Source organism: Natrix helvetica (genome assembly GCF_964273705.1).
Source record: "Natrix helvetica genome assembly, chromosome: 1".
Lineage (NCBI taxonomy): Eukaryota > Metazoa > Chordata > Lepidosauria > Squamata > Natricidae > Natrix > Natrix helvetica.
Window position 1 is genome coordinate 175,796,685 of NC_138548.1, and position 16,537 is coordinate 175,813,221.

At 43.4% G+C, this 16,537-nt stretch overlaps 1 long non-coding RNA gene across 1 annotated transcript in view; it reads left to right on the plus strand.

Moving 5' to 3' along the window:
* Positions 1-14,328, plus strand: part of LOC309383953 — a 30,846-nt gene extending 16,518 nt beyond the window's left edge. The window contains exons 2-3 of the long non-coding RNA XR_014173951.1: positions 11,349-11,442; positions 13,851-14,328. This is a non-coding gene — a long non-coding RNA (uncharacterized lncRNA). The remainder of the gene's footprint in view (positions 1-11,348; positions 11,443-13,850) is intronic.
* Positions 14,329-16,537: the final 2,209 nt, after the last annotated feature.

Sequence of the window (16,537 nt, forward strand, 5' to 3'; positions counted from 1 at the left end):
CGTTCGCAACTCCTCTCTCTGGGTCAACTCTATCTCATCGTCAACATCCTGAAAATACTCTCGTTGAGCGTCTTGATAGAACGCTCTTTCAGCTCTTTGTGTGTATTCTCTCTGGGGATACGCTCGCTCACTTTCTTGTGAGTAATCTCTCTGGGAATACGCTCGTTCAGCTCTTTGGAAATTTTCTCTCTGGGTAAACACTTGTGGATTTCTCTCTGGGCGCCCTTTTTGGTTTCGCCAAGCCCCTGGGTTGGGCTTCTGTTGGCTGTACATGGGTGGCTGCCGTGAGGCAGGGACTCCGCTCCGGCACACTCGTGCGATGTGCCCAAGTTTGTTGCAGTGCGAACAAACAACGTTCCTGAACCTGCAAGTAGACCTGGGGTGATTCCCTCCGCAGCTTGCGCAGGGCGGCAAACGGGATCCGGGTCTCCCCCCAGGCCTCAAGTGACTGCTCTGCATTAGGTGACTGTCCTCGAACTCGGGATTCTCGTAGTCGGGGCTTGTGTCCTCGTAGTGAACTCTGGTTTGTCTCGGTGCTGGCTGGTTTGCGCTGGCCCCTCGTTGTATGGTCACCGATGATTTCTCCGCTGATTCTGACGCTCTTGCTTCGTTTAACGCTGTCTGTAGGGTTAAATTCGGGTTTGCCAACAGCTTCTTTTGCAACGAAATGTCTCTCACCCCACAGATGAGCCGCTCTAAAATGTGCTCTTCCAAATCTCTGTATTCGCAGTGAGCTGCTGCTTTTCGTAGGGCTGCAACATATTGATTGATGGATTCTCCCGCCTTCTGGGTCCTCATGTTGAATTCCTTGCGGCAGACATGGCGGGAAGGTTTTGGCGCGTAATGAGTTTGCAGAGTTTGTTGCAACGTCGTCCACGATACTGCCTGTATTGGAGTAGGCGCAGTGAGGTCTCTGGCCGTATTGAAGACTTCCTTTCCGCAGTAGCCGAGGAAGATGTTTTTCTTCCTCGCATCGGTGATCCCCGTGTATTTGTTTGCTTCGAGGAAACACTCGAAACGAATCATGAAAGCTTCCCATTCGTCGTTTTCTGGGTCGAAAGGAGCGGGGGGAGCATGCATCGCCATCTTCTCAGTTTGAATTTGCCGCGCTGCGGTGATCTGAGATGGCTGTCGGAATTGCTGCCGAATTCCTGGGCTGGATCAAATCCGGAGATTCTGGGGTAGCGTTCTTCGTCCTATCTGTCTCTCAATCCCACCTTCGTCGCCAATGTTAGATCTGGGCAACGCGAGACAGACTGCGAGACACGAAGTGACTTAACAGCTCTTTATTAGTAATAGTAGTGATCCAGCTTGTTCGGTAGTCGGAGGGTTCCCCTTTTATAGGGAGTGGGCACGCCCCTCGACCAATCAGAGGGATACCTGTTTCCCTCTGTAGGAGCGGACCAGAGGGAAGACTTATCCCGATATATGTTAATATCTAACAGTTCTGGTTAGGAACAGTGGGGACAGAATGTTCCCTTTGGTGAGACACTTAGAACTTTACTTACATTCTTACGTACATTCTTGATACACCAGAGAAAGAGCTTAGTTGTAATTTTGGGTTCTCTCAAGATCTGGAGGCTGTTTGCCTAAGGATCCCACAGTAGTGATACTGGCTGTGTTGGAATCCTGACTTGGCTTTTCCTTGTTTTGTGGGCCTTCACAGATTGGCTTCATCTCAAGGCAGGCTGAAACAAGAAGACTTGGGGTAGACACAAGCAGTTAACCAATGTTGCCAATGGATTGTGAAATGAAACAAAAAAAAACATGGCTGTTTTTAACTCTAGCCACATCTCCAGAAATCAGCTGGGAAAGCTCTTCTAGCATAGAGGAAACAGATCACTAGCTGCCGTTGAAAGACAAAGCAAAGGTGAATTTAAAAGGGCAGTAGCCCCAGCTGCAGCTAGATTTTAGCAGAAGCATTCTTTGGGAACAGAGAGATGCTCCACATGCCCCTTGTCACTTTCTTTACATATGCCTCCCAGAGCAGGTCTGTACATCTCCTGTATTCTGTGAGCTGTGCCACAAGGATCTAATTAAAAGCAAATCACTATCCTGCAGAACCAGACTGCAGCAGTTGCCCTTTTAGAAGGTGAGCTCTTTTTTAAAAAATAAAAATAAAATAAAAACAATAATAAAACAACAATAAAATCCCCAGAGTTTTAAAAAGCGGAATCAGAGAATAGAGGCCTTCATTTTTAATCATTCTGTCTGCACAATCCCCCCTCCTCAAATTGTTTTAAGATTGTAGCCCTCTTGTTGTTTTTATGTGCTCATTAGAGAAAAGCCATTAGAGTGTGAGAACAGAATGTTTCCTGAGCTGTTGGGAAATGAAGGTCAAATATTGGATTTGTTTCAAGCCCAGAAACAATACCACCATCCGATCTGAGTGTCGTGCATGCTACTCCAGGGAGGGGGAAGAGGAGGTCAGAAAATGTTGCCTTGGAAGATTCCATAGCGCAGGCCAAGTCCTGCCGTCCTTGGCAGAAACTCCTGTTGGTCTTGTGCCATTTCCCTTCATGACCTGAGAAAGTAGAGAGAAGCTCAGGACTGCAGGTCATTAATCTTGTAGGAACAAGGTCTTGAATCACCATCATCACCACCATGTGAGGAAGAGGAGGATAGTTGGATCTCCACAGTAATTCATGTTTCTTGCTCCTTCCTCCCCCATTGCAGGGAATCCTTTCTGGCACGTGTCTGACAACCTCACTCTTGTCCACAAATGCAAGGACTTTTCTTGTTGTTTATACTTAGTGTTAAGAATTCATTGATTCACACTATGTGATTAGTATACATGGCTCTTTTCTAAAGGGCCTGGGGAAAAAAACCCACCCAAATTTGGTTGGGTTTGCTCCGAAGACATGACAGTCTTCATTGTAAGTGAGGCAACAAAGGGAGAAGAAAAATAACCTCCAAATGAACACACTGGAGTCACTTTATAAGACTGCAGATAGATTGGTCTCCAAGCAACACCGGTTCTGTTCTCCAGATTAGTTGTGTACTGGTTAAATTTACAACGGCTTCTTTCAATTCGCCCTGTGCATGCAGCTTAGTTTGTTATGTAGAACTGGTTTGTATTCTAGGTACATTCCAATCCCAACTGCGTCCCTTACCTCAACAATCATGGATGCCAAAAATGAATTGGGGACTCATTCACCTTCCATCTGTTGCACAACACGCCCCTAAAAGGTAAAGGTTCCCCTTGCATATATGTGCTAGTCATTCCCAACTCTAGGGGTGGTGCTCATCTCCATTTCAAAGCCGAAGAGCCAGCACTATCCGAAGATGTCTGTGCTCATGTGGCCGGAATGACTACATGCGAAAGGTGCATGGAATGCTGTTACCTTCCCACCAAAGGTGGTCCCTATTTTTCTACTTGCATACCCTAGACTCCTGATAAATTCCTAGAATCTGAACCTTCTCCTTGAACTCTCCCTCAGTTCATTGTTCCTGCATATCTCTTTGAGAGTGTTCCCCTCTCAGGGGGAATACATTTCTTTTTCCTGAACTCTTTTCAGGATGAGTGTTTTGCTTAAAAGAATGGTATCGCAAAATCAAGATCCTGCATAATGGGAATTAATTTGTTTGGGCTTCGTCCAACTCAGAAAGGGCGTTAGGCCTCCTTGAAGACCAGCCCTGGAAAGTATGCATTGTGATGGAATCTGCTGTAACTTCCTCTGCTTTCTAAACAGTGGTTCGTGGAAGGGATGTTTTTGTCCTTTGCAACAGAGATAGGTATGCTTTACTTGCTGCTTGTTCCTAACGTAATCCCAGCAATCAAGCTGGTGTTTTAAAAGACAACAATTTCCCTTATTATCCAGACGATATTGGTAACAGGGATTATCTACATGATTTAGCTGCTGTTGTAGAGTCGTTAGCAAGAATAGGTCAATAACCTTTATCAGTTCAGGTCACCACTGTGTTTTCTTGAGCTCCCCTCCAATATTGCATGAAGTCTTGGGAAGCTGGCAAATTTCATAGGATATTGGTGGTCAGACTCCAAGGTTCTGGGAAATTTCAGATAGGATAGTGACAGCTTCACATGAGATTCTTGCTAGAATTCAATATTTTCAGTCTTTAAATTGTTATTTGAATATTACTCTTATTTATACAGTTGCAGGCGTTTTTGGGGAGATGTTACAATGTTGCATATTTTAGTGTAAGCTTCATTTAATACTGAGGTAAGCATGCAATGAATTCAGCTAAACAAAGGAAGTATAGGGTAGTATTAGGTCTGAGCAATGAGAAGACAGGAATGAGCAGAAAAAGGAATCAACCTGGAGACCAGAGGTGGTATTCAGCAGGTTCTGCAGTTCTGGAGACCAGTAGCAGAAATTTTGAGTAGTTCAGAGAACCGGTAAATATCACCTCTAACTGGCCCCACTCCCATCTATTCTCTGCCTCCCGAGTCCCAGCTGATCAGGAGGGAATGGGGATTTTGTAGTAACCTTCCCCTGGAGTGGGGAGGGAATGGAGATTTTACAGTATCCTTCGGCGCCACGCCCACCAAGCCACACCCACCAAGCCATGTCACACCCATCAAGCCACGCCCACAGAACCAGTAGTAAAATATTTTGAATCCCACCACTGCTGGAGACATTCCTTTGGCTTTCAACTTTCTCCATGGGTAGATCAGCATAGTGGCATCAAGGATGGCCAGTCGCACATTAACAAAAGAAAGGAACTTCATCCCCCAGAAATCATAAAAGGGATTTTTTTTTTGGCGTAAAATCCATGCATGATCATTTCCGAGTACAGCACATTTATACTGTATAGATTTGCACAGGTGTCAAATTCGCCACACCACATTGCTGTTATGTAACATGTCGTGATGTTTTTCCCATTCGTGGAGCTGTGGTGGGCGTGGCCTGCATTTGACACATTCAGCCTGCGGGCCGCCAGGTTGACACCTCTGGATATAGATTTGTTATAGCTTAACTAGAATTGTAGGAATTTTATCCCAGTGGAGTAATTAGTGGAGAAATATTTTGAAATGATGGGATCAGCTGAAGTGACATCATTATTTCATCACAGCAGGGAAATTTATAAGCAGGTGAGCTGCCAAATGTTGCTGGGCTAATCCACTCTTGCCTCACGCTGGCCCACTCTTATCTCTTCCATGATTTTTAAGAAAATAAAACAGCTATCAAGGCTTCCCATATACTTCAATCCTGCCCAACATGAAATCTTCTGAGTTTGTAGTGATTGCATCTCCCCAGAAGTCCATATCTGCATTGGAAGTGGCAACTCCATCATGTTTGATCTTCTTTCTTTAAATATAAAGCTGTTAGAGGGAACTTTACAACTGTTAGGGAAGGGAAATATCTAATTGCAAACTTCCTTTTGGTCATTTAATGAACCAATGGTAAGAGTCGAACCTGAAACTCCGCCCATTTTTTTTGACCATCCACCCCACCCACTGGTGTTTATAGCTACACTCTCTATTGGAATGTGTGTTCTCAACAAGTTTTGATTACACTTGTTTCTTTCTTGGCAGAAAATAAGCGTTGATGTGCCAAACTGAAATCAAACAAATGCTCATGGCAGCCATAGTGCAGGCACAGTGATTCCAAAGCAGGTGAAACTTGCTTTTTCTCACTATATCCTGGCTTTTCATTCCCTAGGGAAGGGGAATGCAGCCTTTCTTCATGCTGACAGCCACATGTCAAAAAGCAGTAGGGTCACAGCAATAGCTCCAATTAATTTAAATGTAACCATTTTTAATAAAATAAAGTGCAGTGATAAATTCCCCATGTATTTAGTAATTTCCATCTGTTGCACAAAGCATTAAAATGTAACTTTTGGAGCCTTCTGTGACCACATTGAAAACTTTGAGGGAGGCAGATGAGACCCTGGGATTTTAGGTTGATCTCACCTGTTTTGCAGGCCTGCCTTATCCATCTTCTTTGGCTTGTTTAGCTCCTTTGACATTGAAGAATGTCTCTGTTTCTTACAAATGCCTTGAAGGTCATTCTGCTCTGTAACCACAAGCACTTACAGGTCCTTACAGGTCCTAAAAAGCAATGGCTAATCCCCAAACCCATCCCTCCAGGGTAGGTGTTTATCTCTGGACCTGTCATTAGAAGCCTTGCCTGACTCTTTGATCCTACCCATCTTTCCTTCACCTCCCACTTTCCTTCCTGTGTTAAGTCTATGTCTCTTAATTGCTGCTGTGCCAAAATCGTGCTCTGAAGTTGCCTGTTCCTAAGCATGCAAAGCCCATGGGATTGGAAATGAACGAAGGAGGAAACTTGCATGTGTGTGTGCATGTGTGTGTGTGTGTGTGTGTGTTTGTGTGTGCTTAGAATAACAATGCTACACGTTATTGCCAGGGAACAGGTTGTTTCCAAAAAGGATCAAGTGCTGAAAGGCCATTATTGTTGTGAGAATTTTCATTGGTCAAATTCAGGATTGTACAGATTGACCTGATAAAAACAAAATTGACTGTTTTGAATTAAGTTCAAACCAATCTGATAACCTGATGATTAAAAAAAACTCTGCCTTTTTAAAGATAAAAAAGAGCTGGTAATAGACCCTTTTGCAGCATCCTCTATTGCCAAGCAGGATGCTTTATCTCGTAAGTCCCAGCAAAAAAGGAAAGAGACAACGAATACTTTCAGCACCAGCTCACCTAAAGCACTACTGAAAGTCTGTAGAGGTTCTCAGCCATCCAGGTCATGGTTGTTCCAAAGGTGCTTTTCCTGGAGGCAACTGGACTTTCTTGTTTTTTCTTTGAAGACATTTTGCTTCTCATCCAAGAAGCTTCTTCAGCTCTGACAGGATAGTGGGGAATGGAAGGATTTATATTCTTTGCAAACAGCTGGAAATCTGCATCCTTTTAAAGGGTTGTTGAAGCACTTGGAGGTTTATCTGTGTCCTCAGGGTCACCTGAGCAGTGCTCCTGGTTCCTGCAGTCTGCATTTTTAAAATCTGGATGACTGAGAATCTCTACAGACTTTTAGCTATGTAATTTGGGATGTACACCCTTTGAATGGTGTGGGAGTAGGAATGGATTTCCAGGGAGGGGGGGAACAGACCACAGAAACCAGGAGCACTGTTCAGGTGACCCTGAGGAAACAGATAAACCTCCAAGTGCTTCAAAGACTCTCTAAAAGGATGCAAATGACCAGCTGTCTGCAAGGAATGTAAATCCTTCCATTCCCCACTACCCTGTCAGAGCTGAAGAAGCTTCTTGGATGAGAAGCGAAACAACTGTGATCTGGGAATGGGGGATTTAACAACTGTGATCTGGGAATGGGGGATTTAGTCATCACGCCCCTGTCATGGTCTGATCACTCATCTCTCTGGCTGAACTTCCCTGGCGCTACCTCCCACCGCGAGGAGGCGGAACCAGACTGTCTAAGCTGGTACCGCCCCAGGCACCTGATGGAACCGGATAGATTCCAGACGGAGCTTGGGCCAATACCTATAGCCCTGACCCGCTCCCGGTCGGAGGACCTAGCGGCCGCCTGGAATAGGGCGGCGGCTGGGGCCTTGGACCGGGTTGCGCCTTTGCGACGTCTCCTGTGGCAGCGATCCACCCGGGCTCCTTGGTTTACCGAGGAGCTGAGGGTGATGAAACGCCACAGGAGACGTCTAGAGAGCAGGTGGAGGTCCTCACGCTCCGAATCTGATCGAGCACAGGTAAGAGCCTACTTGCGGACTTACCTTGTGGCATTAAGGGCGGCCAAACGTAGACATTGTGCCGCCCTTATTGCGTCCGCCGATAACCGCCCTGCCGCCCTGTTTCGGGTGACCCGCTCCCTCCTATCACAGAGGACGCGGGGGGCACCCCTGCAGGGAAGAGCAGAGGAGTTTGGGGAATATCTGCAGGACAAAGTCGCTCAGATCCGGAGCGGATGGGCCCCCTTCAGTGGACCGGACGAGCCGTCAACAGCGAGTCTTGTAAGACCACTCTGGGAGGAGTTTGACTCTGTTGTCCCCGAGGATTTGGACAGGTTACATGGACGGCTGCGACCCACCACATGTTCAATGGACCCGTGTCCCTCCTGGCTGGTACTGGCATCCTGGGAGACGACACGAGGCTGGCTTCTGGGCCTGGTGAACGCTTCGTTGGGTGAGGGATCCTTGCCAACCGCCTTGAAAGAGGCGGTGGTGAGGCCCCTGCTCAAGAAGCCTTCACTGGACCCAACGGAACTAGCTAATTACCGTCCAGTCTCCAACCTTCCCTTTTTGGCGAAGGTTGTTGAGAATGTGGTGGCGCAGCAATTTCCGCGACACCTCGATGAATCCGAATATCTAGACTCACGCCAGTCCGGTTTCCGACCCGGGCACAGCACAGAGACAGCCTTGGTCGCGTTGGTTGATGATCTCTGGAGGGCCAGAGATAGAGGTTGTTCCTCTATCCTGGTCCTATTAGACCTCTCAGCGGCTTTTGATACCATCGACCATGGTATCCTATTGCGCCGGCTGGGGGGGATGGGAGTCGGAGGCACCGTTCTACGGTGGTTCGGCTCCTACCTCTCTGACCGGACGCAATGTGTGTTGACAGGGGGGCAGAGGTCGACCCTGAGGCCACTCTCTTGTGGGGTGCCGCAGGGGTCGGTCCTCTCGCCCCTCCTGTTCAACGCATATGTGAAGCCGCTGGGGGAGATCATCCGTGGTTTTGGGGTTGAATACCATCTGTACGCTGATGATACGCAGCTGTACATCTCAACCCCAAACCACCCCAACGAGGCTGTCGAAGTGATGTCCCGGTGTTTGGAAGCCGTCGGGGTCTGGATGGGGGACAACAGACTCAAACTCAACCCCTCCAAGACTGAGTGGCTGTGGCTACCGGCACCCCGGTTCAGCCAGCTAACTCCATCGCTGGCCATAGGGGGTGAACAACTCCCCCCTGTGGAGTGGGCGCGCAATTTGGGCGTCCTCCTAGATGCCCGGCTGTCTATGGATGACCATGTGGCAGCCGTGGCAAGGGGGGCGTTCCACCCCTACTGGACCGGGATGCCCTACGCACGGTCACTCATGCGCTGGTGACGTCTCGCCTGGACTACTGCAATGCCCTCTACATGGGGCTTCCCTTGGGACGCATTCGAAGACTACAGCTAGTTCAGAACGCAGCCGCGTGGGTGATTATGGGGAGCTCAAGATACTCCCATGTGACACCTCTCCTGCGCGAGCTGCACTGGCTACCTGTGGTTTTTCGGGTGCGTTTCAAGGTATTGATTACCATCTTTAAAGCGCTCCATGGCACAGGACCCAGTTACCTGCGGGATCGTATCCTCCCGCACACATCCCTACGACCAATCCGCTCTCACAGGGAGGGACTACTACTGGTGCCGTCCACTAGGCAGTGCCAGCGGGCGACGCCTAGGGGTAGGACCTTCTCTGTGATGGGCCCAACCCTCTGGAATGACCTCCCCCCCGACATTAGAATTACCACTGACTTCCGTTCCTTCTGTCAAAAATTAAAGACTCACCTGTTTCGATTAGCTGGCCTGGCACATTCTTAGTTTTTACCTCCCGATGGATATATTTTAATGGGTAATTTTGGGTAATATTTTAACTCTTGGGTTATTAGAGTTTTTAATGTACTATATTTATTATTCTATATACAGTCTTGCAACCTCCTCCACCTACGTATTTAATCATTTAACTGTTTTATGTATGTATTTTATAACGCATTTTAGTGACTGTACACCGCCCCGAGTCCCTTTCGGGAGAGGGGGCGGTCTATAAATACGAATAATAATAACAAAAAAAATAAACTTCAAAGAAAAAACCAGAAAGTCTAGTCGCCTCCTGTAAAAGCACCTTTGGGACTAAAGCACAACTATAAGCCTTCCTATCCACTTCTAGTGATCTCCAAGCTCCGGCAGCTGGTGCAGGACTGGGAAGCAGGCTGATCATGGAGCTTCATATCCTTATCAGACATCAGAACCAAGGGGATTCAGCTATCCTGACCTCAGCTGCTAACAACTCCACACCTGGCTTTTGAACAAGATCAGTCTGCTACTCAGGATAGGACAAGAAATCCATACAGTTCGTCTTAGCTTTTTGCAGACTCTCCACTGTTTGCATAAATGAATTTTGTGTAGTAAAAAGAAAGGAATTTCTGAAGCCCTCAATTCCTGCTTTTCTACAGGTTGACCTAGGCAACAGATTGCAACTAAGTGCCTGCTGAAGACCAGCATCTGCCCTATCGTCACTCCTAACATTGGTGAACATTGATCCTCTCACATTAACAGATTCCTGAGTGGGTTTCTCTAATGAGACTGTCTGACATATACCAGTATCAATTGTGGGACATATCGCTCATGCCCAAAGCCTTAAATCTAATTTCCCGTGTGAGTTCTTGCATGACTCATCTGTGGAACACCTAACATGGAAAGTAACATTCCTAAAATTCAAAATATAGGCCAGGCAAATGTCAAAAATAATGTTCTTTGCCAGGAAAAAGTTTTATATCATCCAACTAGTTTTCCATTTTGGCCAGGAGGTGAAACCACCTTCTTTCCTTCTGCCCAAGACCTAAAATCAACTAGAGAAAGTATAGCATGGATTAGATGTCATCCATCATAGTCTATCTGAGTAGAACAGATGACATCAAGCTGGTTCATATTATTATTATTATTATTATTATTATTATTATTATTATTATTATTATTATTATTATTATTATTATTATTATTACTACTACTACTACTACTACTACTACTACTACTATACGATTGTATCACAGCGGCCAGTTGATTCGCTGGATTTGGCATTGATTACTAGTCGGGCCCCACCCAGGGGCCTAGGACGTCGTAACGTATTTTCGTAATATACATGCGGATCCAAGCAGTGCAGCTTTTTGCATTTGACTGATGGTGATTTTGTCAAGTTTTAACTGTTTTAAATGTAATTCCAGTGCTTTTGGAATAGTACCCAGTGTGCCGATTACCACTGGAATTACCACTGCTGGTTTGTGCCATAATCATTGAATTTCAATTTTTAGGTCCTGGTATGATGATGATGATGATGATGATGATGATGCAATTTAACCATGTTCACAAGACCTCGCTGATCATGATTTCCAGATGGATTAAGGCATACATCACAGCAGCCTAGAAGGCACAAAATAAGGCCACACACAGGGAACTGTAGACAACTACATTAAAAGCATACCCACCTTGGCTGCCTTTGACAATAACTCTCCCTGACAAGACTTTTGTAGGGCTGCCACATGTCCTCATTTGTTAGACATTACAAGCTAAACCCTTATGCCTGAGCCAAAATGTCCTTTATGAAGAGACAGCTACAGAATATTATTTCCAGAAGCACTAAAGTCCTCTCTGATACAAGATCATGCCTTTAGGGACAGTGCTGATATCTCCTCATTTCAGATGTCTTGCCTGCTGGAAGAAAATGGCACAACTTGAGTTACCGTGAAGGTCCTTTTATACCATGAAGGCAAGAGAAGCATCAGAAATGGAGGGGGTGAACATCTTGAGACTCATCAATATCTCCAGCACTTGTCCTTTCCTTCTCCTACATATACCTGCCTTTTCCCAATAGTTTCTTCTCTGAGTTCTTTTCCCAGCCTGCAATATTCTGAGCCTATCTTCAGAGCAGGTGGGAAGCAGAGTCCCACTTTCTTATATTTTGTCTCCATTGTACAAAATAGCCCTTCACGATAAACCTAAATGCTGTTCTTAGTGAAGTTATAGTTGCAGCTTTGGATAAGTCACTATTCCAACTCCCATCAAAATGTGGTATTTGCAATGCTTTCCATGAGCCCTTTTGCCATTTATGATCTGGGGTGCTAATTGGGATTTGGGAAGCATCTTTTCCAAATGGAAGTAGGTAAAGGGGATAAAATTAAAAGAAGCCAGTAGCAAAACGAAAATAAAAATAAATTAAAGCATCTGGACCAAACCACAAACCAAACAAAACCACAACTAGACAATGATGAATACTACTGTAGGTAGGTTCAAGTTATTCAAAATTGTCACTCCCTTTTTCTGAACAAGGAATCTATATGAAGGCACTTTTAGTAAAGTTCAGCTAGAGTCTTTTACAAGTAGACTGTTTTTGTTGTGGATACCATTTTTCGGTGCATACATGCATGTACGAGCACAGAAACATTGCAATCATTCCCACTGAGTGAAGGAATAGGCAGTGTGTCTTATACACCATGATCTCCAATGACATTTCTTCAGCATAAAATATATATTTTTTTCATCTGACTTACTTTTCATCTGATTATGTTATGATGATCATAATAGCTGGGTTAAAGATAAAAGATCATTCCAAAAGATAAACAGTCATGTGGCATTTTTTTTTATCATAGCATATTGGGTGAAACAAATCATTGTGATACTTTTTGTCTTAACATTAGAAGTCTTAAACAGAAATATTAGAGAAAAAAAGGAAATAAAAGGAATGAAAATTAAAAAGGAAGAATATAAATTACAAGCATTTGCAGATGACTTGGTTTTCATTCTAGAAGATCCATTGGAAACAGCTCCCAAACTCATAGAAAAAATAGAGAAATATGGGAAAACAAATCATTGTGATTTGTTAAATAAGTTTTAGTGATGCTACTTTCTTTGGGTTCTTTGTAGTCGACCTTGAAATGGCATGAAGGGGAAATCAAATAAAAGTTAAAGTTAAAGCTGCGGGTGAGGCCTGGCCAAAAATGAATTTGGCTAGATTTTATCTGAATTAAAAAAAAACATAGCTAAAGGTAAACCATGGTTAATATGGCAATTGCAGGCGGCCTTCATCTTGCTGGCTAAGTATAATGTGTAAATCAGCCAGGTCAGTACAATTTTTCAACTGTATTTAAAGAACCTCTGACTGGAAACCAGGAACTCCACATCCTGATCTCCAATTTAGATGGAGCATTTTATTAGTTTCTTACTGAGAGGAACAGATGCAAAGTACAGAATTGCCTCCTCCTCCTCCTCCTCCTCCTCCTCCTCCTCCTCCTCCTCCTCCTCCTCCTCCTCCTCCTCCTCCTCCTCCTCCTCCTCTTCTTCTTCTTCTTCTTCTTCTTCTTCTTCTTCTTCTTCTTCTTCTTCTTCTTCTCATCTCTACTTATTCCAGCCCTCTGGAATGACCTCCCCCCCGACATTAAGACAGCAACCGATCTCCGCTCCTTCCGCACGAAACTCAAGACCCACCTGTTCCAACTAGCCGGCCTGGCCTGAATTATAGCTATTTTCTAATCCCTCTGGATAAAATTTTAAATTAAGTTTGACTCTGGGTATTTTAATTGTTTTTAATTGCATTTTGCTGTTCTTAATTAATTGATTATTTATTTATTATGTGTTGTACATTGCTTTTTATATCTCCTCCTTGTTATTTATTTGTTGTTTATTTGTTGTGTAATAAATTGTACGCCGCCCCGAGTCCCTTGGTGGAGAAGGTGCGGCATATAAGTTGGATAAATAAATAAATAAATAAATAAATAAATAAATAAATAAATAAATAAATAAATAAATAAATAAATAAATAAATAAATAAATAAATAAATAAATAAATAAATAAATAAATAAATAAATAAATAAATAAATAAATAAATAAATAAATAAATAAATAAATAAATAAATAAATAAATAAATAAATAAATAAATAAATAAATAAATAAATAATAAAGAGGTTTTAGGACTGGCTTTTGCACTAAGTCTTCTGAATGTTAAAACACGATGTTTGCAGTTCTTAAGAATATCTGAACTACTAGGATATGAAAATAATATCCATATGAATCAATATAATATGTCTAATGTAAAACTAGCTTATTTATAGCAAAAAAAATGGCTTTCTGCTTGCTTGGCCTGATTTTAAAAAATGTTTTTTTTTTTTTAAAAAGTAGCTTATATGCTTGCTCTTGCATTTTTCAGTAGATGGCAGGAGATACCACTGAATCCAGCTAGAAATTGCAAACCAGCTCTGGACCTCTCCTTCTGCTGTTTTTAGGAAAGTATGATTCACAGAGCATCATATCTTCTTGTTGATGCCCGGGGAAAATTATTTATGAATATGGATCTGTGTTAAACTTTCCACTGTGAAGTCCCCTCTCTCTAATCTAGAGAGGTTCAGGGAAATATTAAAACAATATTGGAATGACTCTCTGTTCTAGGTTAGAATATCTGGTGCTCTGATTAGTTGCTCATATCATGAAAATTAATACAGCATCATAGATTGTTTTAAATGAATTCTACAGACCTTCAAAAAAGAAAACTGTGTGCCTTATTTTTGTGGCATAACTAGAGGAGAAAAAATAGTAACAAGATGAACTAGTTTCCCCCCCCTCTAAGCTGAGTTAGCTGTTCCTCTATAACCGAATACATAACTGTATTTTAAAGATACAGCTTGGAAACTTTTTACTTGCTGTTATCCATTATAGATAACTACTTGATGCTGGCCCAATGCATTAACTTCATTGTAGTTAATCCATTCCAACATCTCAACGTCTAACACAGGCTGTTCTAAAATAAGACTAAGACTAAAATTCTAGCTGCAGCTGATAAAATATGCTATTATAGACCAATAGGATAAAAATATACTATAAAAATTTAAATGGAAGTAACTTGCCTTTAAAAAACTCAATTCTTTTTTCAGGTAACTGCCTCCATTGTTAAGTAAAAATATACCAATACACTAATGTATATACAGGCTCAGTGGTACAAGCAAACCCACAAGCATTCATGAAGTCCAATTTTCAGATACAGCAACCCAATAAAAAGAGGTTAGGAAAATGTTTGTCGAGGTAGGAATTCTCCGAGTCTGCCAAACTTGATAAACTTATGGAAAATATGCGAGACTTTCAGAACGAAACCCATGGGCATTTTTTTTAAAAGAAAAGGGGAGGAAGCCCAAATGATTCCAGTTCTCTTCTTGGCCCAGTTAAAGAATGTTCCCAAGCTTCAAGTTAATGGACCTAAACATTCATATTTTACATAGCAAACATTCCTTATCTTTCTCTTTTTGAGTATAGGAGGGCATTCATAAATTCTTCTTTTGGCAGTCTACTTTCGGAATATTTTCTCTCTCGCTTATCCTACTTTGCTTGTGGCAATTCCAAATCTTAAGGCATGCAAAGAATTCCCCTGTGTAACCTGTTGCTCAGATATATGTTAGAGAGGTCAAGGTGAACATGCCCTTGCATAGATAAAAGAGTGAGCAAAAGCTGGTGTCTGCTCTTGAGGCAAGTAGGACCATGGAGGGAAGGGGATAACTTGGCTGATCCTTTATCAGGAGTGCAAAAAGAAAGTGGGGTGGGGGGTAGTGGTGGAAATGAAGGCAAAACAAGGAAGTCAGCAGCAATGTTCCCTCTAATTTTTTTTCAGTGTGTGCAGAAAAGTATAGTGTTTGAGCGGCACATTTTCATGCCTGAGCACCTGAATTTTTTTCACATATGCCACCCAAGACAACGAAATCAGTTATGTTTATTCAAAGTACCTGCTTAATTAAAAGTGTTATATAATATATAACTGTTCTGACCCCCCTCTTCCCCCGCAATCACAGATACACTCCGAGCCAAAGATACTTCACGAGGTTTATTGCACAGACAGACAGATCCCTGGCAGCAATCCAACACAACTCGACCTTCAGAACCCTCCGGCACTGACACGCAATAGCAGCTATCTAGCCTGCCACGCTTACAAGACTGTACTCCCACAATAGTTCCTGCGTTGACTTGTGCAAACCTTTTATAGTCTGGAGAGGAGTCTAATTATCAGCAGCTGAGAGCAATTACCTCCTGTAACTGCTCAATTGCTCCTTACACCTGTTAGCGCGCCGGTAACGAGCATCTAATAACTCACTGCTGATGTCTGACTCACTGTCCCGTGAGTCCTCCCCACTGCTCCAAAGCATGACATCAGGAGCCCCCTTTCTTTGGCTTTCACCACTGCTACATGCCTCAGGCTCCTCCTGGTGGCCGACCAGCCTCTCGGATCCCTGCTCGGAGTCAGAACCCTGCCCAGCGTCCTCCACATCCTCCAGAGCCGACTCATAGGGACCCTCGCTGTCGGAGTCTGGTGGCAGCTCCAACGGCTCCTGCTGGGCCACAACATATAACTATATAATATATATAGTAAGTTGAGGACTACTTGTATTCAAGTTCAATGAATGACTCTCTATGGGAAAAGGATCCAAACTTCCCTCTATCCACGTTTTCCATACTATGAATTACTTTATATGCTTTATACTTTCCCCCTTACTATCCAATAGTCTTCAGTGATATTAGCAAGTTATGAATTGATGTACCAATTGATGTATTATTTCTTGAGTTGCATGTATATAACATTTATATATTGGCTGGCTGTAAACTATATTTAACCATTTGGTTTTATATGATGATCCAAGAACTGGAACCATTTGCTATATCAATACTATGGATGGTAACACCTAGCTGACCATGGCTGATCCCCCCGAAAACTAGTAGACTCTGTACTGCTGCCAAAACAATCTACATGGAGGTTAGCCAATTTGCACTTGCTAAAGAAATCTGATCAGTCACCTTTGAGAGGATGAACCAACAGAAAATAAAGTTGGTTTTCAATATATTAAATGGCTCATTTAA